At 51.9% G+C, this 25,505-nt stretch overlaps 1 long non-coding RNA gene across 1 annotated transcript in view; it reads left to right on the forward strand.

The window, feature by feature from the left end:
* Positions 1–25,505, forward strand: part of LOC128798192 (uncharacterized) — a 162,010-nt gene that overhangs the window by 112,314 nt on the left and 24,191 nt on the right. Inside the window, exon 3 of the long non-coding RNA XR_008434355.1 lies at positions 8,695–8,788. This is a non-coding gene — a long non-coding RNA (uncharacterized LOC128798192). The remainder of the gene's footprint in view (positions 1–8,694; positions 8,789–25,505) is intronic.

Here is a 25,505-nt window from a genome sequence, read left to right on the forward strand (position 1 = left end):
AGCAAAAGCACCTTCCAGGCTGTGTTTTGGGCAGCCTGGACATCTCCCTGTCCCTGCCTCCATCACCCCTGGCTCACAGAGCAGGTGCTGGGCTGGTTCTGTGCTCCTGAACATTTCCCACTGCTGTCCTGCCGGGGGTTGTCCCCACGCTGTGGCCTATTGTAAATGCAGGTGAACCCATTGGGCAGAAATGCTGATGTGTGACTCCAGCTCAGGAGGCTGAATGATTTCTTTATTAGAACTGTGCTAGAATACATTAATATACTATTTAAAGGAGATACTAAAACTACAAACCTACTTTTTCTAACTGCCATATCTAACTCTCACAACTCGTGACCCTCTCTGAGAGTCCAGCCACAGGTGGGTTGGATTGGATTGGATTGGGATTGGATTGGATTGGATTGGATTGGGTTGGATTGGATTGGGTTGGATTGGGTTGGGTTGGGTTGGGTTGGATTGGATTGGATTGGATTGGGTTGGATTGGATTGGATTGGATTGGATTGGGTTGGGTTGGATTGGATTGGTTGGGTTGGATTGGATTGGGTTGGATTGGATTGGATTGGATTGGGTTGGGTTGGATTGGATTGGATTGGATTGGATTGGATTGGATTTGCCATCAGGCTCAAATCAAGCAATCACCCCAGGTAAACAATTCTCCAAACACATTCCACATGGGAAAAACAAGGAGCAGAAATAGAAATTGTTTTCTCTTTCTTTCCTCTGTGCTGCTCTATGAAAAATCCTGAGAGAGAAGAAGGTGCCTGCCACAGTGGCCAGCTGGGCACCAAAGCCTGGGTGCTGGTGGGGCAGGGAGGGTCAAAGCTCCCCAGGCTCAGGCACTTCCACCTCCCCAGCACCCAGCTGAGCATCTCCCCCTGCCCGGGCTCTCCTTCCCGGGGCCTCCTTTGTGCTCCCTCCCTCCCATCCAGCCCAGCCCCAGCTCAGATGTTTTTCCTTGCCAGCCATTCCCTGCATGAAGCTGGGGCAGCCCAAATTGTCTCACCTTTCCCCCCAGCTCTGATAAATGCTCCCTGTGCAGTTCCTGCAACCTCCCCGAGCGTCCTTCATTTGTCAGAGATCGCAGCCTTTTACGGCGGGTCATTATTTCACCAGCAATTCCAACAGAAATATTTCCAGTCCACACCAAGCGATCTATTTCGCTTCCCCACCCACCACATTAGCCTCTGAATACTCTCATTATACCATTACTAATTAGAAATTCTCTCAAATTGGCGGCTGCATTAAAAAAAAAAGACAGTGTGCTGAGCATATGGCATAATATCCTATTAATGAACACTCTAAATTCAAACTCAGGTCAGCTGTTCATTTCTTGCTCATGACACCCAGGCAAGGGGGAGAAAAGCAAAGCTTCTTTTTTTTTTTCTTTTTTTTTCCCCTCCCCTTCTCAAATGCATAATACAGAATGCTGGGAGGGATGCTGTGATGCCTTAGGCCAATGCTTTATTTGATTTGCCTAATTTTTTTTTTTTTTTTTTTTTTTTTTTTTTTTTTTTGGTACAGTTGTAAAAAAAAAAAATTAAAATTTTATTTTTTTATATATATATATTTGTGCATTCATAAAGCAGAGTGGAAGGCACTTGCTGGCCAGTGCTCCCCTGTGTGGTGCCTCTTTTAAACCAGCAGAACAGGCCACGTGCCCTGCCAGATCCCCCAGAGCATCACGAGTGCACCAAATGTCCTGTGAGGTTGTGTTTGGGTGGGTGAGGCCAGGAGCTGCAGCACACACACTTTTTTTCCCTTTTTTAGTTAAATGGGCTAATGGCAGCAGCCACCTGTGCCGTGTGAGCTGTGCTGGGCTGGCCTCACCTTGTCCCAAATTGGAGCTGCGGAGCTGCTGCCGCAGAGTCCGGGCTCAGCACGCTCCAGAATCGCTGCTGGGGCTGGGGGCACCGGGCAGAGCTCCTCTCTGGGGGCTCTGGGGGCTCCGGGGGGGGCAGCAGCACGGACAGGACCCCCCCAGCTGCTGCAGCCCTGCGGTCCTGCCGAGGTCAGGCAGCCCGGCCGCTCGCTGGGACTTGCTCCACTTGCAGTTTTTAGCCTGGGTGGAAAGGTGCCAGCGAGTGGGAGGGCTGGGTGTGAGCATCCGTGTGTTTCTGGGGACAGGCAAAGGTTACCCAGCTTCCCAAGGATTATTTTATTGTGGGTTTTTAGTGCCATGAAATTCACAGCACAGTAAAACAGCAGATTCCTGCACCTTCCTCTTCTCCGGGCAGTTGAGCTGTCAGGGCTTTAGGCCCCATCAGTCTTGTTGTCACTGAGGTTTATAAAAGCACTAAATGATATTATGTCAGCTGATTCTTTAATGGGATAATCATTAGCCAAGACCTGAGTAAGGTGTTTTTTTGCCATCGCTAATTTCACCCCAAGGTGAACGAGCAGCAGAGCCCTGGGGCGCGGGGTTTGCGGCGAGCCGCGCGCTCGCTCCCTGCTCCAGCCCCTGCTGCTGGCACACGCCACGTGCCCTCAGCCCCCCGGGTTCTTGCCACAGTGGGACAGGTCACAGCGTGAAGGTTGTGACCTCCACAGGTGCTACAGGCTCCTGGCTCCAGCCCTGAAGCCCGGGATGGGATCTCATCCCCGTGGCTGCCTGCACCTTCCCTTGGTCCGGGACAAAGGATGCACAAGGGCGACGGCCGAGGTCTGACCTTCCAGCAAAAACTGGAAAAGTTTAGGCTTCTCAGCAAAATGAAACTTTTCTGTTGAACACAAATATTTTGCCTCATCAAGAATCCAATTTTCTGTCAAAATAGTTTTCATTAAATATTTCCAAGCAGCCTCGGGTTAGTATTGATTTAAACTGTTGCAAGGGAGAGAAGAAAGAGGCTTTGTCTCTACAAAGATCATGTTTGCCCACCAATTAAAATTACAGTAGAAGTGAGGAACTGCTGCTGCCTCCAAAGGGGGGTTGGTTAATGAAACACTCAGTAATTATCCTCGTTAGACATCCCAGGGAGTGCTCAGGACCCCGGGAGCAGTGGGAGCAGCAGGCAGAGGGGTTTGGAAAGGGCTGCCAAGAAAGGGAGGTCTTCTCCCAAGGAAGGGAGGGCACCTGAGGGAAGGCCTGGCCAAGTTGCCCACTTGGTTCTCCAGGTGGTCAGGACTTGCTGCAGCTCATGGTGGGCAGCGAGACAAATCGTGGCTCATGGCAGTGCAGGGGAATCAGGTGATCCTTGGAAGTCGTGGAGCTGGGACATCACTCCGTGGGTTGTTGTGCTGCTCGTTCAGGCTTTTTCCAGAAAACTCAACGTGAACGTTGCAGTGAGGTGCAGGACTGGCCATGCAAGGGGCTTTTCTGGTGCTGTGATGGGGAGCTGGGAGCAGGGTGGGTGTTGGGGTCTCTCAGCCTGGGGAAGGCAGAGGGACTGGAAGGCCCCTGGAAGAGCACCTGGAGCAGATCTGTCCCTTCCAGCCAAGTTTTGTGCTCTGAGGGTTAAAGCCGAGCTGAGTGCACTGAAGCAGCCCAGGAAGAACTGAGGTTTTATTTCATTGGCACCGGGGTCATTCCTGATTTAATTATGTAAAAATTAATGTGAACGTCTTCCCTGGTACGGCTAGGCCAGCCATGGAAATTGAATTGGGTGAAATGCTGGTTAAGCTAATCACTCACAAGTCATTATGATGGCTGAGCACAGGGAAGCTGTAATCTGTTGGGACTTCCCAGAGCCCTGATTGAAGACCAAGTTTAAGACCCACAGGTTTAATCAGAGGGGATCAGAGATGTTGCTCTGAGGTGATTTTCTGGTAGCTCTGAACCCTTTCTTTGTGCTGGTGAGAATCCATGCTCTCAGTCTTCCTGTGCTCTTCCCAGGCCATTGCCACCCTGGCAGCGTGGGCAGAGAGCTGTGCCCCATCTCAGGTTAAGCCTGAGCCCATGGAAAAGCTGTATTATGATCTTAATGCAGGAGTTCAGGAGAAGCCCAGCCCTGATGCTGCAGCCTTTCCTCGCTGTCAGTGCAGGGGCTGGAAGGGCTCCTGCAGGGGAAGAGCTCCTGCTGGAGGAGCTCCTGCAAGGTGTGTTTCCTCTGAAATGGCTGAGAGGAACCATTCTAGGGCAATAGCAAGAGCTGGATTTAGAATTCTGCCATTGCACGTGCGCTCTGTGTGCCCATCCACAGCTGCACGTCTGTGCTCACACACCTGGCGGGTGTTTTTGGGGCAGGCAGGGCTCAGGTGAGCTCCAGCTCTGCCATTTGCTGCCCTGCCAGGGGTTTGGGGGGCTCTGCCAGGGCCTCCTGAGAGTCCCCCTTGCTCCCAGAGCCATTAGCCATCTTGAATCTGAGTTGGTTTTTATAACAACTTAGACACATTTTAAAGGGAGAAAAACCTCCCAATCAATATTTAGAAGAGCATGAACAGCTTGCAGAGCACTTTACCCATCTGTTCCCAAAAATGACCACCTTTGTAGGTGCCTGGAGGGTGCTGGGCCCGAGCTGCTTCCCAGGCTCAGTCAGGAGCCAGCTGATGTCCATAGCAAATCAAGATGCTCGTTGTAATGTTCACAAAAATGTAATTTGATTTGCCTTTGTCAACAAAATCTGCGGAAACATCCCCTGCCTGAATAAATATCCCTGCAGGGTAGCACATGCTTTGTAAATAATTTTCATTGTAATCCCCTCTTCCTAGCAGGGTGGAGAGTTGAGAACATTCATCAAGTCTCACATTAAGAAAATAATTTTCTTGTACCTAATTTGTGCAATAAATAAAGTCCACAATTTCTTGCTTCTGCAGCAAGGAAGTGTAAAGAGCTGAGACTGGGTTTTTTTTGACACTGGCTGGTTTTTTTTGATGGCTGTTCCTACCTCAGGCTTGTTGCCAACAGCTCCCCAAGAGTTTGGGATCTGGGGCTCAGCATCCTCTGGGCACTCCAGCACGGAATGACCCAGAGGAGCTTTATCTGCCAGGAGTGGGGTAAGAGGCTCGAGATCAGCAGTCTCCCAGCCTTGACCTGACCTAGAACAACACCGGGGGTGATGCCAAGCCTGGGTTAAACTTTACCCAGCTCCAGGGGTCTTTGGCCAGGCCTACCCAGCTCTCAGCTGGCACAACATTCAGGTTGTTTTGCAAGGAACTTGGAGACATTCGCTTGTTTGCAGCCAGTGCTCAGGACTGACTGCAGAACAAGGGGCAGGCTGTTGCTGTCGTTTTATTTTTAATCCTGAACTCTCTCTAGAGATGGAGCTTTAGCTGTCTGCTCTTTTCTCCTGCTGTCAGTGAAGGTTCATGCAGAAGGAGCTGTGGCAAAAGCACAGCCTTGTCCCCAGGCATTGACTCAGAGCCAAGGCAGCACTGCCCTCTCCGATGGCCTCAGCTGCCTCTGGCCAGGCTTTGGAACCTGCACCAGGTGCTCTGCACCTCCAGGGGTCACCTTCAGTGCTGCTGCCCCTCGGGCACTGCTCCCAGGCAGCTCTGAAGGGGCACAGGACAAAGCTGCAGGACGGGGCTCCCTGCCTGGGAAGGAAACCAGGAGGACACGGGAGAGTTCTGGCCTTTCAGGAGCTGCACCTTGGGTGACCAGACTCTTAAACTCCTCCTTGCTGATCCCATGTCTCGTTGGGGAACCAGAGCTCAGGTCTGTCACGATGGGAGAATACCAAGATGGGAGAACAGCTTTGTTTTTCTCCTTGTAGAAATGTAAATCTGTTATTTATATATATTTTATGGATGGCATGTTCCTATCCCCGGGCATTTTGCATTGGAATTCAACTCATTGCAAGCCTATTACATGTTCACTAACTATAAACCATCTGATTTATATTCATTAACCAGTTGTAGACAGCAGTAGTGGCATAACTTTAGCACTGGACATGCCTCAGTCGACGGGTGAACTAAATTTCAGTTAATTAAGGTGCCGTAATTGTTGTCCAGTACAAGTGTCTTCAGGGCATTCACTTTGTAAATAATTTTTCACCCCAACCTTTCCTGCATACTTGGTTGCTGCTCTGCAACTTTGTTGGAGCCATAAATTATTAGGAAATCAGCTCTCCTGCCTTTCTGGTAGCAGCAAGTCCCTTTTCTGTGCCTTGCCAAGGACAGCCGTGGCATTAATGATTAGCAAAGTGCAACGGGGCTGTGGAGAAAGCAGAAAGATTCTAAACCCCTAAAACAGAGGGGGGTCTCATCTCCAGGAGGGGTTAGCTCAGGGGGGCATGATCCCTCCCAGACCACGGTCAGCCTCACTCTTCTTCTCTTGGAAACTCCCCTGGAGGAGCTCACAAGACTGAGCTAAACTCAGCCTGCCTCAGAGGAGGCCTGGAGTGGGCCCTGGGATGGGTTAAATCTGGTTAAAAGAGAGATTAGAAGTTGAAACCCCCTTGCTTATTTGCTATATTTTCTCAAAAGTTCAGGTCTGGGGAGAACCAGCCTTGTGGAAAGGGGCATTTCCTTCCATCCTTTTACACCCAGTAGGTGGAAAGCAAGATGGGAAGGAGCCTCTTGTGCCTGGTGTGGAAATAATTGTGGGGCAGCTTTGAAAGTGTGGAGGCCATAGAGGAGGGTGGTGCTGAGGGGGAGGACAGTGATCAGCACTGACCAGCACATTTTCCTTTTTTTTTTTTTGGAAACAGGGCAAAAATGATCATTTCTATAGCACCTGCTGTAGGTTTGGGCTTCTGGGTTTGGTTTCTGTTAAAGGTGTTTCCCTGAGTTCTCGGCGACTGGTGTTCCTGGCTGGACTGGGATTTCTGGATGTGCATTATCAGCCCGTGTCCCCTGTGTCATCACCGTGCTTTTATTTCAAACAAGGGGCTGTGATTTTCACCAGAGTGGAGCAATGGCCAAGATTCCCTGTCTGCTTCCACCCAGGGATTCAGTCCTAGGCAGCTCTGAGCCTTTGTGCACCAGTAAAATCTCCCTGAGACACCTCTGAGCACGTGAAGGAGGCACTGGAGCTTCTCCATTTGCCTGCTCGAGCTTCCCCTTGATCTGACAGCTCCTTTCCCAGCCCTGCCCGGCAGCAGACATATGCCAGTCTCTCTGATAGTTCATGTTCACTTATTAATACAAAGATTCAACTCCCCACTCGCCGGAGTAAACCTTGCATGATGCCTCTGACAGTAATTCAGTTGTAGCCCCAATCAGCTGCTGGATCTCCAGGCCATGGCTATCCCGCTAGCCTTTTCCAATTTTTCACTACACCAGTCATGAATAAATCTCCAAAACACATCAGATTGCTGAAAATGGAAATACCAGAGGCAGGCACCAGCTCAGTAGTCAAAGAGCATCACCTTCCTGCAGCAAGCATGCACGCTCCGTGCTCCCTTGTGTGCTCATCACAGCCCCAAACCCTGGGAGCCATCAGAGTGCACCCTGAGCGTCCCTGCTGCTGCCAGGACAGGTGATTCCCGTGCCCTGGCTGCCCTGCCAGCCGAGCCAGCAGCAGCACCCAGGTGCTGCAGGAGCAGGGCTGCCCTGCCGTGCGTGTGCTGCAGACAAGGGCTGTGTGTTTGCAGCAGAAATTCAGCAGAGCTCGTTGGGATTTCCAGGCTTCTCCTTGTCCTGGCCCAGCTCCTCCGTGGCTGGGTGGGTGCTGCCAGCACGTGGTGCCCTGAGGCCTCAGCTGGCACAAGGCAGGGTGGCCCCAGGACCTGTCCCTTGGGTGCCACTGTCCCCTGGCAGCGCACGCTCCCACGGGATGCAGGGGTGCCAGGGAGGCAGGAGGAAGCTCACCCTTGACTGGAATCCTCAGGTCCATCCATTTCAGCTTCTGCTGGGCCTCTCCTGTAACGCTGGCACTTTTCTCTGCCATGACCCCTTTGGGATGGGGGTCCCAGGCAGCGCAGGCAGGGCCCTGGTGCAGGGGGCACCTCCCACAGGGGTTTCCCTGTGAATCCCAAACGTCCCCGTTCGGTTACCTGCCCGATGCTCCCTCACTCCCGTGCTTAACCTCTGACCCCTCCCCTGGCTCCAGTCTCCATGGTGCCTTTTGAAACTTGACCCGAAGGGTGAGGTCTTGGTTGTGTCCAAACTGAGGGGGCCTTGCTCCCAGCGTGGGTCTGCTCACCCTTAATCTACCCATTACAAACACGGGCATGGTGCTGCCTCTCCCAGCATTGTTCTGGGAGAACTCCACAGCGAAGCAACTGCAAACCAGGATTATTTAAATCACTTTAGGTCAGAAAATCGGCTAGAACTTAAAAAAAACAAAACAAAACAAAACAAAACAAAAAAAAAAAAAAAAAACCCACAAAAACAAAACAAAACAAAAAAAAAAACCAAAAAAACAAAACCAAATCACCACTCATAAAATAAATCAATTTCTTTAAAATTAGCCTCCTTAAGTTTGACATCAATTCTATTTCTGTAAGGTTTGTCTGTTTTGTAATTTTGTTTTTTATCTGTGTTGTTATATTAAGGCCCCTGCTAATAAAATGTCAAATTAAAAAAAAAATTAGTATCCCAAGTATTGCAGAAAACCAATAAAATAAAACCTTACAAGAGAAGCAAAAGAAAATTTCCATCATTCTCTCCTTAACCGAAATCAAAATTAAAGTGTTATTAGAAATTTCATTAGGATGGAGCAGATTGGTAATGAAATTACATTCCAGCTTTCCACAAACCCAGTGTATTAAGTAGGTTTGATCAATGATGTTCACACAATTAATTTTGTCTGATTGCTGAGGATTACTTTATCGACAGTCACATTTCACACTTGTGGGGTTTTTTTGTTTCCCCAGTAAATTCTCCACGATGTCACATCACATGATGGCGAGGCAGCTTTGAAGCCCCGGCTCTCCAAGTGACTTCCAGCGGACCATGACGGGAATCAAGGTAGGGATGTCACTGCTCCTAATTGTGTTCCTTGTGCTGGGGCTTGGGGACAACCAGCCTGGGGGCCAAGGGGTGCTCAGGAGCCCTGGGGAGGCTCCAGCAGGGAATTGATGGAGGGAGACCTCGTTCCTGTTCCTTCCTCGTTCCTGCTCTCCTTGGGCTGCCTGGAGGCCCCCGTGGCTCTGCTGGGTGCTGGGGGGTCTCAGTGCCCGTCTCAGGGTGGGTTCTGTGGCTCTGAGCTGTGGTGGTGAGCTGGCACCGCTGCTTTTGCTGGGTGCAGAGCAGGGCTGGGGTCTGGCACCGCCGTGGGAAGGGCTGGAGATGGTGCCAGGCTGGCACAGCCCGGCCGTGTGGGCAGATGTGTTGGCTCTGTGCTGGTGTTGGCACAGCTGGCAGCACATCTGGAGGCAGACTGAGGCAGGAAGGAGAAGGGGAGGGCAGCAGCTCCACAAACCAGGGGTTGGTTTCAGTGAGCTCTGCTGCTGGTTCCGACTGGGGTTGCTCTGGTTCTGGCAGCACCAAGGATTCCTGCAGGTTTCGCCTCCTTGTCCGTGGCTGTTTCCTTTGTGTGGGCAGGGAATGTTCCTGGAGCTCTCTGTGTTACTGTTTGGTGCTTCACAACGTCATCAGGTGACTTTTACATGCGAAAATGAACTCTGTGATATTGTGGGGGCAGAGTGAGGTTCACTTTTAGGTTGCAGGAAGGACTTGGTTCTGTGGTTTGGGTCTCTGTGTCTTAGAAATGACCCTGGAATTCAGTTGCTCCAGGGAGGCTTTACCCGCAGGACTCCGTGGAAAGCTTCAGTAGTTCAAGACCTGGGAAGGGAAAGCCCTTTTCCTTTTCCTGGGGATAACCTTTGCTGTGTTTTGGGCACTTTCTGCTGAGTCCCCAGCTGTACATTTTCAGTGCCAGGGAAGGGGAGATGCCCCACAGTGGGGTCGGCTGCCTGCCCAGGAAGGGGGTGAGGCACAGGGCACACCGAGCTGTCCCAGCCCCTGGAAGCTGTTTCCTCCTCTACACACAGCAAAAATACCAGGATCTAATTTTTAGAGATGAGACATCTCATCTGTCAGGAGCTGAGTGAATTAGAATAAGAGTGGTTTTTTTTTTTTTTTCTTAAAACAGCCCAAAGTTTTTATCAAGATGCCATTTATCAGCAGCGCTACCAGCTGCTAGCAGTAGGCATCCTGCCAATCATTTTATGGAAATAGGGAAGGACTTTAATGTTTGGATGCCCATCTGAATCGACTCTTGTTCATGTCAGCAGATCTGATGTGAAAGCAAAGGTGCCCCTATGCAGTCTAGTTACCATCAAACCTGTGAGTGTCAGCATTTTAAAGGCAAGGAACACAATGCTGATGGTGGGCAATGTCACTGGTTTAACCTATTTCAAAGACATCAGCTCCCGCAGTCTTTGCCTGCTCCTTGTCTCTCAAGGATTAGTTATGCCCGAAGTGCACCTGCTCCGTTAATCTCTGCAAATAATTATGGAGATACCTGCTTATCACCAGCTTCCCCTCCTAACAAATTCATCCATTCATCCCTGCTGGTTACCTGCAGGAGTAGCCAGCAGCTACCACACTTGGTCTTTAAGCTCTGGGATCTCACATGAGCCTTCAAAGCTGTGTTTGGATGAAGCTGCTGAAAGTCACCATCCTCTGCAGGGTCAGCAGGCAGCTCTCCCCAGCCTGGGGCCCAAACTCCATGGGCAAGGTCCAAACTCACCCTCAGCTTGAGAGAAACCCCTCTGGGGACGAGGCAGCCTTCTGCCAGGTCAAGGGACACAGAGTCCCCCTGTGCCCAAACCACTGGGAGCTGGTTGAAGAGCCAGGATGGCACTGGCTGGACTGGGCAGTGAAATGTGCACTCCTTGGCCACCATCTCCTGTCCCTCTGCCTCCTTCCCTGCTTGTCTTCTCCATTTCCCTGGTCTCTGAGCTGTGTGAGATTTAGAACAGGGATTTCTGGTGGTTCCTAACACCACTCTGCCTCTCCATCAGTGTTTCCTTCCCGTTGTGTGTTCCACAACCATCTCAGGGACACAGGACACCCCTTTGCTCCCTCCCTGCCCTCTGTCTGCACGGCATTTCCAGCATTTTGGAGGTCAGAGCTTTTTTGGAGGTGGCCCCAAGGGATCCTGGTGTGGTGGGCAGGAGGTGCAGGGAGCACAGGCAGCACAGGCAGCGTGGCCCCTCACATGGGCACTGCTGCTGCTGCAGCTGTTGACACTCGAAGTGATTAACATGGGTAGGACAGTGAGAGGGAAATAAATAACATCCTAATCTCTGGCACCATCATTCCTTTGATGAGAACAAAAAATATGAAGACTGAAAGATCAAAATAACTGTATTAGAGCATGAAAAGGGAAATGCTCTTTTAACCACCACTGTTCAGATATATCTCCTCAGATCTGACATGCTGTAATATATTTGTAACACAGATATATATTAGGGGGTAAAGCTGGTGATTAATTTGCTTTACCTTTTCAGAGCATATACATAAAAACCTACATTAGCAGAATTAGCATTTTACCTGTCTTTGAAGATCTTTGCTTTGAAATGTATAAAGTCTTGTCGATTTTATGTCTCTCAGAAGAACAAGAGTTGTTTTTTTTCATGAAGCTTCCCCTTGGCCCACCTCCTCCCTGGTTTGCCAGCTCGGTGCAGGCAGAGATGCTCGGGGTTTGTCTCTAATTACTGCATCAGCACCCTCTGGGGCATTGCCTTAGCTGCTGCCCATATTCACCCCTCTTGACTCATAATTGCTGTTGAAGCTTCTGAGACTAGAGATCAAAGTATTCATGTCATTCATGTTTCTGTCAAAGGTCTTATCGTCAAAGCACCAACTATATTTCGAGAGACGTCTGCTTTTCTCAAGAGCAACACACAAACTTTTTTTTTTTTTTTTTTTTTTCCCCTCCTCCTCGTTGCAATCTTGCTGCCAGGAAGTGCGGGTGAGAGGAGGAGGAAGCAGCAAGGGGCTGTCCAGGCTGCATCCCTGGAAATTTAGTTGTTGATTGTTAAGGAGCGTCATTCCAACCAAAAGTGCTGTTCCACATTTCTTCCTTTGCCTGACCTTCCCCCCTGCCCCCTGCCTGCACGTGTGGGATGGTGGGGCTGGACTTGTCTCTGCAGTTTGTTGCTGGTGTTTTGGTGGTACCTCAGGAGAGCAGGGTGGCTGGTGAGATTTTACCTCCAGCTAAAACAGCAGAGATAAAACCTTGTTGTTTGTGGCTCTTAATGCAATCGAAATTCGGATTCAGACAACTTAGCAGAAATGTTCAGCTTGATTTGTGCTGTTTTCCTTTGGGAAAGGGCCGTGGGTCAGGGCTCATGGGGTGCCCAGTGGGCAGGGAGAACCTGAGTGGGCACAGGGTCTGCCCCAGTGCCCACCAGCCCAGCCACACGTGGGGAGCAGTGGAGCCTCAGCACTCCCTGCCCACCGCAGCAACTTCTGATGAGTTTTCTCTCCGAGTCCTCAGAACTGGGAGCAGGAAAAGAACTTTATAAAATTCTCCACAACCAGTCGAGCGGAACCTATTTTCTCTCACAATGCAATTAACGGCACCAACATTTACAAAATATGATTACAAGCACTTTGGTTAAGTAGAGGAAAGTATATTAGATAGCAGCGAGGGGTTGATCTTAATGTGCATTTTTTCGAGAGACTTGCATTTTCTTTGTGCAAATAAAGAGGCCCTAAATTCTCCATAGGCACTAAAATCAATGCAGTGGAACCATGATAACAAACACAGGCTCCACTTTTTGCTACATCCCCCAATTAATTAAGCCTTTCACGGGCATGTAATTAGGAACATTAGCAAGTCATAAAATTGCCGTGAGTCTCTAAATTATGTGCTGGCCCTCAGCAATTTGTTTTTAATTCCTTTTGAAGACAATGGCACTGCGGGGTCCCATAGATCTTCATAGCAGCCTACTGTTTACTTCTTTATGGCTCTATGAAGATCTAACTGTTTTCTACTACTCCCAGATGCACCCGCGCTATTTTCTTGCGCTTTTTCATTACCTGAGTTAGATTTAAAGGGAAAGGGCCTCGGCTGCCCCGCGCCCGCCCCGCCGGCGCCGGGAGCGGGGAAGGAGCGGAGCGGAGCGGGGATGCTCGCCCGGAGCCCGGGCTGCTCAGCGGCCGCCAGCCAGCACCGCAATTTACCCGCTTTGATGTAGACCGGTGCGAAAAAGGCAGAAAAAAAAATAAATAAATAAGCGGGAATCATTTCGGGGGAAGGTTTATTTCCCTGTTATTGTGATTTACTCCTCCTTGATGAGAGTGTCTCTCTGGCAGCGGAGGCGCGGGGAAACGTTTGTGCGCTCGCGGGGTCAAGAGCGGCAGAAAGAAGTAAACAGTGGAAGCAAATTGTTTTTCCTCCCAAAATATCTTGGCTCGTTCACAGCTGAGGGGTCAGCAGGATAATACCTGGACACGTGTAGTCAGAGCGGGACGGTGCAGAGGCGGATACAGGGGGCCGGCTGGGTGTTTTAACCCACCCGGGGTTTATTGCAGCAGTCTGTGGGCAGCAGGAGCGGAGGCAGAGCTGCCCAGCAGCGAGCAGCTCCCCGTGCTGCCCAGCTGTGGGCCTGTCCCGCTGCTGCATCCCGGAATTCCGGCGGGCTCCGGGTGGGTGCTGCTTTCCTTTCCCAGCGTGGCTCACCACGCTCGCTGCTTCCCCCGGGCGCTGGGATCTGAACCAATTAATGCTGTTGAATTACTAAACAGGTTTAGTGGTAATAATAATAAGCAGAGATTGTGGTAAATGAGGTGAATTCTGGCTCGTCTCCATCCTGCTGCCCTGACACCAGAGCTTGTGGCCGTCGCAGGACTCCTGGCTGCCTCCTGCGCTGTCCTTTGTCCCTTCAGGCATCCTGGCGCTGCCCTTCCCTTGGGGTGGCAACAAAACCTCTGTGCTAATGTCCTTCTTAATGCAAAGTGGAGAACGTGTTATTGCTGGACCAGGGGATGTGTCAAAAAGCAGCAACCCAGAAGGGAAACCATCCCCAGAATCCTTCATCTTCACCACTGCTTTCACTGCCTGATTAAGCTTTGTTCTGGGGCTGGAAGAAATATCAAGCCGAGCGTATTCTAACACTGCGCCTTGTGGTATGAAGCAGCAGCTGGACAGAGGGCTCTGTCAGCTGTCAGCAAGAGAGGGAAAAGTGGGAAGTGTTTGCAGCATGGAGCACCAGGATAGTCAGGAATGAGGTGATGCTTAAAGGGTGCCCGAAGTGCAGGAAGAGGGGAGCTCAACAGCTCCCCTTCCAAAATCAGATTGCATTTCAGTGAAATCCTGACGCTGGGGGAATTGCAGCCTCCCGCTGGGGCAGGGAGGAACAAGTTCTTCCCTCAAACTGCTCCCAGCACCTCGTGCCAAGCCTGGAGGAGGGGGAGCAGCGTGCTCCGTGGGTGGGTTTGTTTCTGTATGTGCGGAAATTTCAGCTTCCGACTTCAAACGTTTCCCGTGTCCCTGTGAATTTACAGTTTGAAGAGGGAAGACTGTGCGTGTGAAGGGCCAGCGAAAAAAAAAACCCAAAACCCAGCCTAGGGCCCAGTCCCACGGCTGTGACACTGACTTTGGGCTGAGACCCGCTCCTGCCTTGATGCCCTGTGTGCGCGCCCTGCGGATTTGCACGGCACAAAGCGCTGGGTTCCCGGCACGGGTGGGAGCGGTGCAGCGCCCGTGCTCGGCTGCCCCAGGCCCAGGCACGGTGCTCCCTGCTCCTGCCAGCTCCCCACCCCCTTCCCGGCAGGGACGGGAGGAGGAGAGGAGAGGAGGAGGAGGAGAGGGGAGGGGGCTGCGCTCCTCCCGCACGGCGCTCCGCGTTATCTCTGCCGTTCCACCGGGAGCTGCTATCGGCGGGCAGGGAGATGGCATCAGCAGCCGCGCAGGAGCTGGGACACGGCACATTCACCGGCAGGGACAGCCCCGTGCCCGCCGGGATCAGCCTGGCTGCCCACAGGCGCATCCCAGCCCGTCCCCACCCGAGGGATTTGCTTTAAAACCAAATATTTTTGTCTCGTTGCGGGCAGCGGTCTCCTTTCAATAGGTAGGAGCAGCGCAGCCGCTGGTTTTTACGGCGGTATCCCAAGTTTGGCGGTGCTGTCAGTGAGCCCCGGGGCAGAGCTCGGCCAGAGCTCTGCTCCTGCTCTCGGGGAAGCTCGCAGGGATGGGCAGTTCATCAGCCCGGCCCCGGCGCGGTTCATTGGCATGCACAGCCAAGCAGAAACAAAGGCACAGAAGGATTCTGCCGTGCCTCTGCAAGTCCCGGCGCTGGAGTGGAGTTTGCCTTATTCCAGCGAGCAATCCCCCAGGATAGAGGGAATGGTTATTAAAAAGCCCAGAGAGCAGTGTCTAACCTTGAGTAAGTGTTTTCTTGTTGTCATCCCAAGATCTAAAGAAAATCCTGGAGAGAATACATGGTGAAGACATATATTATAGTTGGAGCTCTTTATCTCACACATGTGACTTTGCCTATCATGAACTGTACGTTTTTATTCTCACTAGTGGGACAAAACTATATCCCACTGCAGCATATATCAAGAGGAAGAACGTTGTACCTTCTTTGCATTAATATAAATAGCTGTTTAGGACCGATTCCTTGGCCAGATACTACCATCTCACCTGTCCTTTATCTAAGATATTTGGCATGTAGCTCAAGTTTGGTTTATTTAGAGTCAGGATACAGCAGCTTTTACATATTAAAGGTGCATTTTAAAAGAGCATTTTCTATTCTAATTTGAGGGGAATGGAGCTCTTTAGGGCATTCAGGGAACGATGTCCATCTGATTTACATTTCCCTTGTTGGAGCAGAGCTACGTACGCATATTAGGATGTAAATAATAGTGATGGATACATGTATCTTTAAAAGATCCATTTTCTCTTTTGACTAAGGCATCCAGGAGAGGAAGGGGAATGTAGATCACTTTTACAGGTGGAAAATCAATCTTCTAAGACAATGTGCATGACACAGGAGCCAGCCCCTCCCTTCCGAGGTGCCAGGGTAAGAGGTGCAAAGTTCCCCAAGAAGTCATGTCTGGCATCCAAGGGGAGGCATTTGCTGGCCATTTCCTTGGCCTCTGCTCTCTCAGATGCCCACCCACCAGAGTTAGGCTTGCCCAGCACAGATTTGCCACAACCACCAGCATGCTCAGGTCTGATCTGGGCTTCCAAAGGCTCCCAATCCCCATTGCCTGGGCTGCAGAGCCAGTGAAAATACAAATCGTAATTGGGGTCCTGCTAACGAGCATTATTTTTGGTATTTTGCTTCTCTGTGGGGGCTTGGCAAGTGCAGGTTTGTGTGTTCCCCATTTTATTTTATTGTGGCTTGAGGAATTTCCTGGGCTTCTCCCAGATCTCCCTGCCAGCATCACTGGAATGCCAGGATTCATCACATCCCTAAGGCAGCCATACAGCAGCACGAGCAAACACAGGAAAGAAAAGTTAGAGAAAAGGTTGCCCCAAGAGGGGCTGAAATGGAGCACGAGTTGAGCTCTGCCCTGGCTCCCCGTTTTTCTGTGAGTTCAGCAGCAAATTGCTCAATGAAAATGAGAACTAGGAGGATTTCTCCTCTGTGTTGGCATTCCAGAGGTGGCAGCGGGAGCCCTGTAGCAAAGCCCCTGGTGGATCTCTGCTCTTCTGGGAATGCTTGTGTTGTGCCGAAGGCTTTGCTAACATTTACTGACCCAAAACGAGGAGCACGAGTTCACCTTTCAGGTTTGCTGCTCGTAAAACTCCTGGGAAATGGGGGTGCCCTGGGAATGTGGTTTGGTTGGGGTCTGATTTCAGGAACACGGGGTGGCAGGTAATCATTGACTGCAGCAGGGAATGTGCCTCTCGGGCTGGTAGCACTTCTGCTCCCGTGTTGGATTAACCCAGAAACTCCTGCAATAAAACCTTCCCTGGCCAAGGTGATTTGTGGGGAAATCCAGAGCCTCCAGTGAACTTTCTCATTTGTCTTTGGCTCTGGCTATTTTCCCTACAACTTCAGAGGTACCAAAAGGGAAAAAAAAAAAAAAAATTGAAGTTCCTTGATCATCACAAGGGGAAATTGAACCTCTGGGCTTAGCCCTCATTTCCCTCAGCCTTCCAGATTGTCCAGTGATGGGAGCAAAGCTCATTTCCTCCGGGATCCCCTTGGAGCTGGTCACTCCAAGCTGCTGAAGAGGGAGGGAGCTGGATGTGTGAGTGATTGCTGCAGGAAGGGGCGTGAGGAGATGGGCTGAGATACCGGCCTTGTGTCAGAGGGGCATGAAATTAAGCAATCAGGAGTTGGGGGAAATTGGGGTTGTTTACAGACCCAAATAAACAAACTCTCAGCTCTGGAGGACAAGGCAGGAGCAGGGCTCAGAGATTCTTTCATCTTCTTCACATCTGAGAGCACACCCAGCCTCTGCGTGGGGATGAGGACTCAGAGACCTCACTTGGTGGGGAAAGTGCATGAAGGTTTTGCTGATGCTATTATATTGAAAGAATTTGTTTTCAAAACATCTTCAGTCAGTGTTTCCTGCCTGTCTCTGCCTCGGCTCCAGCCACACCGTTTGTGGCTGTCCCCTGTCCTTGAGCAGGACCCCAGAGTGGACAGTGACCCTCAGTGCTCTGCTCTGGGTGACCAGGTGGTGATTGCTCATGGGCTGGACTCGATCACCTTAGATGTCTTTTCCAGCCTCAGTGATTCTGTGGCTGTGAGGTGAGAGGGACTGAGCAGGAGGAGAGGGCAGGCGTGGTGCCAGCAGGAGGCAGGAGCAGGGTCCATCACCCTGCTGGTGGGAGGGAGGAGGAGGACACTGAGGAACAGCAGAGATCTGGTTCCCTTTGCACCATGAAGCAAAGCCCAGAGATGGAGCTGGAAGGGGCAGGAGAGAGCTGGGCTCAAATCTGGCCCTTGCTACCTGTGTGTGCACTAGGAAGTGTCAGCTGCAGTTCTGTGCTGCCACTGAGGGAACTCTGCTGCCCCATTAACCCCTGCAGGGCTGGTTCTGGCAGCCTCCAGCACACCCTGTAAGGTGCTGTTCCTTGGGGTTGGATGGGTGAGTGAACGCCGAGGCCAAGATGCTCTTTCAGCTCAGTTTGAATGTCATTATTTTGATTATGTATTTACCTTGATAGTGCCCCAGTGAACACTTAAAACCCAAACAGGCAGCTATTAGATGTGACTTCTGAAATCCAACCTGGGCAGATCCTTCCTCTGGAACGAAAAGAGCTGCGGGAAGGAAGGAGTGGGATTTCAGAGCCACCTCCCAAGCCATTTCCCTCCTTTCCAACCCCTGGGCTTTGGCTTTGGGGAATGGGAAGATTAAGGAATCTCAAACTGCAGGGAAGAAGGGAAAACGTGTCTCCCCAGTGAGCAGAGCCGTTGCCAGGGCCTGGTGGGCTGAGCTGGGCTGGGGCAGGGTGGGCCAGCCCGGGGTGCAGGCGGGAGCCCACGCGGGCAGCAGGTGACACTAACACGAGGGGACATTGCCCAGGGGCTGAGTGACAGCACCAGCGAAGCAGATCGACGTCAGGCGTGAAGGCAGTGCCTTCCTCTGCTCAGATCACAGTCACACAGGCTCTGAATCACCAGCTTTGCAACCAGCAGGCATAAATTTATACTATACAGATGAGAACTGTGCCTGGGAGACAGAACATCTATCTCCTTTGCACTTATCTGCCACCGTGACACAAACAATCAGAGATGATTCTCTGGCACAACAAACAGCAAAGTGTCTTCTTTGTCTTTGCCTCAAAGGAAAACACTATAACACATCTTTTTGGCCCGTGCTTTTATCACTTACTTTTGTTCAATAATCTCCCTGCCCAATATACCGGATTTGGCCGTGTGTGCGTGTGTGTAATGGGAAATCTGCCCTGTCTGAGCCGCGGCGTGGGGAGGAAATAAATGCACTGTCACTGGGGCTTACACAGCCTGCACAGCCCGTGGATTAACCCCAAATCTCTGCATTGATGCTGGATTTTCTGTAGTGCCACAGAGCCCTGGATTTCTGGGGATGTGGAAGAAGGAGCCTTAAACGGCTCAGAGGAGCTGCGAGTCGGGAGCCAGGCTGGGCTGTGCTACCCGTGGATGTGGAAAGAGGAATTCCAGGGTACAGCACTGTCACCATGGCACAGCAAAGGGGAAAAAAAACACCCACAGGTGTGTCTTACCTGTCTTTCGGGGTGGGATGTTGATTCTGGAACTCAGGACAGACAGTAACACAGCCCACAGGGACCTCTGCTCGCTCAAATGCAGTGATGGGGTTCTTTGGGGTGGTGGTTCTGCTGGGACCTGATAGGACTCTTGTTTTAGGTGTTGTTTGCTTTAGCTGGAGGAGGGATAAGCAGAAATGAAGTAAAATATTTGGGGTCTCTCTCAGTTCTGCTCAGAAATGTTTCCTGAGGCCCCAGCAGTGGATGCTTCGACCAGCAAAGCGCCGTCCTGCGCAGGAGGAAGGGCCAGGCCCTCAGGTGAGGGCTGAGCACCAAACCCTGACCCGATCCCAAAGGTCACAGCTGGGAACTGGAGCAGCACCAGGCACTGCCGGGCACAGACCCATGTGGAGCCTCCCAGCCCTGCACCCCAGGGACGTGAGTGGCCTCAGCCGTGCAGGCACAGCCCTGGCCATCCACACACAAAAATTGCCTTTCCACTTTACATCGTGCTGCTTTGAATAGGGAAAAGAGCTCCCCTGGCCTCGGGCAGTGCTGCAGCAGAAGGCTTTGGGATGTGGTGGTGTGGGTGCATTCCTGAGGCAGGTAAATGGTGACAATTAGGAATGATTCCAGCTGGGCACTCCCCTGCCATGGCACGGCCCCCTTGGCCAAGGGAGCCGTGGGCTGTGCCGTGATTTTTTCAGGCGTTAGCAACAGATTTGCTGTTCTGTATTTCAAAAGGAAAAATGGAATCCGATCACACCTCGGATGCAGACAGTCCCTCACACAATATTTCCTGCACCTCCTCTCCAGATAAGCCACCTCTTAAGATGATGTATGGTAGCACTTACCTGTTATAGTGTTCCAGCGAGCGAGGGCTGGGGAGATCCACTCCGGGTTCAGTCACGAGCAAACTGATCCATTTCAAACATAAAGTTGGATGAATGGGGCAGGGAAAATGGGAGCCAAGCTCCTAATGGGAAGGTTTCACCCCCTAAAGTGTTGTGATGGAGCATTTTGGAGGGGAAAATCAGGGGAAGAACAGCCAGAGGCGGCGGTGGGAGTAGGGGACGGTTTGCTCTTTTTTTTATTTTCCCCAAAGGCAAGAAGGGGAGAAAACGGTTCTGGTGTTTGTTGCGTCCCTTTTAGATTGAATTCCAATTTGTTATTAGCATTTTATATTCTCCCTTCAGCTGATTCCACGTGCAGATTAGAAGTGCCTTATCTGCACGGCGCCGCAGCCCGCGCTGCGCGGGCCGATCCGGAGGGACGCTATCGTTTACACGGGGTGCTGATAACACGGAAATCTCACCCACTGGGGGCTTCACATTGTCTGCTTGTTTATTGGGAGGCGCTGGGTTTAGCACTGCTCATCATCTCCAGCTCTGTAATCTGCATTCCTCCGTGCAATTAGAGGGATTCTCTGTCTCTCCACGCCACCCCGATACTGCGCATCCATCACGGGCTCCTCTTCCAGCAGAGAGCACCGATGCAAATCACTGCCCTGCAACCCTTATTGATCCAAATGTTTGTTGATTTACCACGAGTTTGAACCCTCAGAAAGTCTGTGGGGCACAGCAAGAGGGACACAAGGTCACCCCACAAACTGCTGACCCAGCTCAGCCCCCCCACCCCGGCGCCACCCCAGGAGCAGCAACGGGAACCCCAAATCCCAGCTAAAGCCCACAAATGAAGGATCATTTCCTGAGTTCCCCAAATCAATACCTACTTGATGGTGACTTAAAAACACCAGACAGCTTTCCTAGACCGAACCCCTTGGATAAATGAAGTTGTCATTGACTTCTGGTGTATCCGGTCGGTGTGAGATCCTAATTAGGACAGGATCACAGTAACGGGGGGAGATAATAGACCCATTGGATCAGGTCTGCCTGCCTGCAATGGCAGCACATCATCCCCCTGATACCAACAGGGCCCCGTGTTCAGGAGTGAATTGCTCCACTCATGGGTGGATTTGGCTTGTGATTTTAAAAATGCACAAAACTACTGGAAGTATTTCCTGGGAATTTATCAGGAGGGCTTTCCGTTTCCTTTCTGGTGTTCTTTCCCTGCTCTAGTAAGGAAAAGATAAATCCAAGTTGCTGAGGAAAATTGTGTTTTTACACTGCAGAATGGTGCTACTGCTGATGAGTTTATTATAGAATCACAGAATGATCACAGCACTGGTGCCATCCAGCCTTGCAGCTGGGCTGCTTGGAGCTCAGAACTCACAGGAGTAATCCTTGCAGCACCTTTAGTTCAAGTTTGGGGAGATCTGAGCTGCTCTAAGCTCAACCCTACCCTCTCTATGATCCCCTCGAGCTGTGTTTTGTCCCTGCACCCAGCCCAGGAAGCTGCAGGGATCTCCGGAGCTGTGGATGCCCAGCAGCCCCAGGACTCAGCAGCCCGGGGAGCTGCTTTGTGCTGCCCGGGGACGTCCTTTCAAAACCAAAACCTGCTGGCCCCAGCTGTCAGAGCTGGGTGCGCCCTGCCCTTGGCCCCTCTCCTTTTCCAGCCCCGCTGCTGCTCTGAGCCCTGCGGAGGGCAGAGCTCTGAGGAGATGGAGGGGTTGGGAGAGCCGTGGCAGCGCAGAGCTGTTTATTTGCTCTGCGGGTGCACAAGGCCCTGGACACATGGAAAAGACTCTTTGATTAACGTCGGCTTCCTCTTGGCACTGTTTGACGGAACAAGGCTGAGACACTCCATTTCAGTGAGCCTGTGTCGAGCAATGTGTATTAGAGAGTCCTCAATTTCACACGTGCTTACTCCTGAGTGAGTTTCGCATAAAAGGATTAAGGAGAGAGGAAGTGCAGAGGAAATGGGATGTTAGACACCTTGTTAAACGGGCTGTCAGGGTTTCTGGAGCGTTCATTCTAACTCTATTCCACTCTACATAGAGGGCAGGCCATTACCCGGGGATCACAGGGGCCTCTTCGGCGCTGCGAGTCACGAATTACTTTTAAAAAGAAGAAAGCAAAAGCAGAGCTGAAAATAGTAACGTGTGATTGTTGTCCTTGTTGCTGTGCTATTCTGGCGGATGTTTCTGCCCGGGGGGAATCTGAGATGCGATTTGCAGGAGCTGCGGGTAGCAAACTTCAGCTGCCCTTCCCCGGTTTAGTTCAGTGCCGGGAAGATTGGCCGGGAGAAAAGTGGGAGAGGAAACCCTGGGGCAGGTCAGGAGAGGGAGATGCCCCGAGGAGAGCAGGGGGCACTGGGCACCTCCTGTCCCAGGCAGAGACAGCCACTCCCATCTCGGCCCAGAGGGATGCTCAGAAAGTTCCCGAAGTGCTGCTGGCCCAGAGGAGGTTTGGCGCTGGGGTTTCCATGCTGGGGTGGGCTCTGGGAGGTGCAGTGGTGTGTCCCTCTGTTTTCCACAGCTCAGCCCAAGCTGTGTGGTTTGCACGAGGTTTCCATGAGGAAGGGGAGTGTGGTTCCCAGAGCAGGAGGCCTTTTCTGGGGGCAGAGCCCTCCTGCCCAGCGTGGGATCTCCCAGGGGAAGGGAGTGCTGTGTTCGAGGTTTATCAGTGATGCAGCCTCACGTCAGCTTGTTTCCTGGAAGTCAGATCTGCTTTAAGAGCTGTGATGAAACAGAGCTTCAGAATCCACTCTATGAGCATCCAAATTAAAAGCTAAATAGGATGTAGCTTTCAGTTTGGCTGTATCTTCATACGTCAACACCCATTACCCTCATATGTCAGCGCTCAGCAGCCTTCCCTCTACAGCTCTGCTCTCTGCTGGGAGCAGGGATGGGCTCCTGCAGCTCCCATCCCACTGGGACAGGGCTGGGTCATGGCAGGAGATCCACATCTGCCACCTCTTTTTGTTCCATCCTTTGGGGCATGCCTCCTTATACAGAAACCCCCGGGGGCTGCAGTCAGGAATTATTTGCCAGCATGGCCCGAAGGGCAGCAGCCTTTGTGGAAGGAGTAGCCAGGTGTTGGTTCTCCATCCTCCTTGCCCCCCAAACCATCCTCCTCCTTCCCCCAACCATCCTCCTTCTCCCCCAACCATCCTCCTTTCCCCCCCACCATCCTCCTTCCCCCCAAACCATCCTCCTCCTTCCCCAAACCATCCTCCTTCTCCCCAAACCATCCTCCTTCCCCCCTCAAACCATCCTCCTTTTGCCCAAACCATCCTCCTTCTCCCCAAACCATCCTCCTTCTCCCCCAAACCATCCTCCTTCTCCCCAAACCATCCTCCTTCCCCCCAAACCATCCTCCTTCTCCCCAAACCATCCTCCTTTTCCCCAAACCATCCTCCTTCTCCCCAAACCATCCTCCTCCCCCAAACCATCCTCCTTCCCCCCTCCTCACAGCTCTCTGCAGCTCCATGTCAGGGCTGATCTGGGAGGAGGAAGGAGAACAGTAATGGGGGATTTGGGGCAGCAAGGAGGAGCTCTGACTCCAGCTGAGCTGCCAACAGCTTTGGGAAGAGGCAGGAATGTCGCTCATTGCAGGTGGCTCCAGGAATGAGATGCATTGATAAAAGGTGATGCCATGTACAGCGTGTCCGAGGAGTAGGAAGGGTAAAAACCCCTCAAGTGCCCCCCAAAGTGCCCTTCCAGTGGGGAGAGGGGACAACTCAGGCATGGGACATCCTTGGGATCCTCCAGCATCCCAGGGCTGCTCCCCACTGCAGCTGCCCCTGTGATGTGCTCCCCAACAGAGAAACCTGTCAGCCTCCAGGCTGGGTGGGAAGACACAAAGTCCAGATAAAATTGTCATTCCTGACTTAGAACTGGTGGTGGGGAAGAAGCAAGTTTGGCCATAAATAATCCCACACCTGGCCTTTTAATTCCGTTATCTCCTGGTCGGGGAAGGCAGATCTGCCGTGTGCTGTGGTGGTGCCAAGTTAATTACTTGAAAATGAGTGCCTGGGGTTGGACCAAGAATTTCTCATCAGCATTCAGCTCCAGTGCCATGGCGTGAGGGAGAGCCCGGCGCATGCTCGGCGGGAGCAGGAAAGGGAAGGGGAGCGGGGCATGGGTGGCTTCGCTTTTCTTCTGAAGAGCCTGGAGCTCTTCAGGCTTCTGCAGGGATTGCAAAAGCCCTGAGCTGGCAGATGCTGCATTTGGGGGTGCTGGGTTTGGGGATGATGGATTCGGAGATGCTGCATTTGGGGATGCTGGGTTTGTGGTTCTGGGTTTGTGGGTTCTGGGTTTGTGGGTGTTCTGTTTGTGGGTGCTGGATTTGTTGTCCAGGCTGAGTGTGGGACTGGTGTTACTGGAGCAAAACCCATTTTTAGAGTGGAGCTGGAGGGTTTGGGGGTCAGCAGAACCAGAGGGCAGTGAGGTGGGTGACAGCACCCTGAAAAGCAAGAAAGGGCAGGGCAGCAGGTCCAAACCACAGCACTGAGATGCTGCTTCTTCCTCTGGGTCTGGAAATCCCACTCCAGGTGCCCTTTAGAGGGTTTGGGATCTGTGGGCCAGGGTGCTGCTCCAAGCCACTGGCAATGCCCAGCCCTGTCCTTGCCCACCCAATCCCATCCGTGCCCCTGCAGCCTGAGCCAGCCCGGGGCCAGCAGGGCGAGGCGGGTGGGCTGTGAAACCCGGAGCCTCTCCCTCCCCCTCCCCACCCCCGGCGCTCGCCGGCTGAATACAAATGTGGATATTACAGGGCAGGCAGGGAGGCGAGGAGGTGCAGCTCCAATACTAAATAGCTGGGCCCTTTAAGCCGTTTGGCCAGACTTTATCGTTAAAAAGGAGGAAAAAAACCCCGTCTCTATAGGATTCTTTGAGTCATTGCTTCTTGTGTGTAAACAGAGGGCGGCAGCTTACACAGCAAACTCAGCCCAGAATAGCTTGAGGTGATTAACAGTTGTTTGATTCCTCGAAGATTTCCACATGCTTATGCCAATCCAACTGGGAAAGGCAGAATAAATATTTTGAAATATGCCCCTTCTTTTGTAAATTAGGCATGATGAGTGCTGCTTAACTGTTTAGCTGAGAGTTGCAGCGTGGGTTTTGTTCAGCAAACAGCAGCAGAAGGGCAGCGCTCGCTGCCGGGAGCTGAGCCGGGCACAGAGGCTGCTGGTGCCCAGGACTGCTCTCTCTGCCAGGGGTGTTCCCTGGTGCCCACACCCCAGTTTACCGAGGGAAGCAGCAGCTGGAGTGATCTGGCAGCCTCCTGCTTCCCAGCTCGGCTGTGTGACCTGAACCCCCCAAATCCCACTCCCCCAGTGATGTGGGTGCCAGCCTTGGGAGGTGGTGCCACTCTGTAAATGGCAGCAGAGTTCCTCCACCAGAGGAAGGTGCTCAGGTGAGCTGGGACAGCTCAACCCCACTGGGAGGCACCTGGGGTGAAGGAGATGGATGGGTCCTGGAAAGGGCTGCTGGGGGTTTGGCTCGGAAGGGTTGTTTGGGATTACAGGCACACCAGAAAGGGGAAATGGGGGAATTAGGATGGATGTGTGTCTGACAGCAGGCACCTGCCTGGGCTGCTCCCCGTGGTGTGCAGCAGCTCTGCCCTCTTCCCCAAGAGCCTCTCAGCTGGTGCCTACCCAGGGCAAAAATTTACATTTTATATTTGTGGTAAAAGAAAACTTTTTCTTTGAAATGAGTTCTGGCATCCATAGCTGCTT

Source organism: Vidua chalybeata, chromosome 20 (assembly GCF_026979565.1).
Source record: "Vidua chalybeata isolate OUT-0048 chromosome 20, bVidCha1 merged haplotype, whole genome shotgun sequence".
Classification (NCBI taxonomy): Eukaryota; Metazoa; Chordata; class Aves; order Passeriformes; family Viduidae; genus Vidua; species Vidua chalybeata.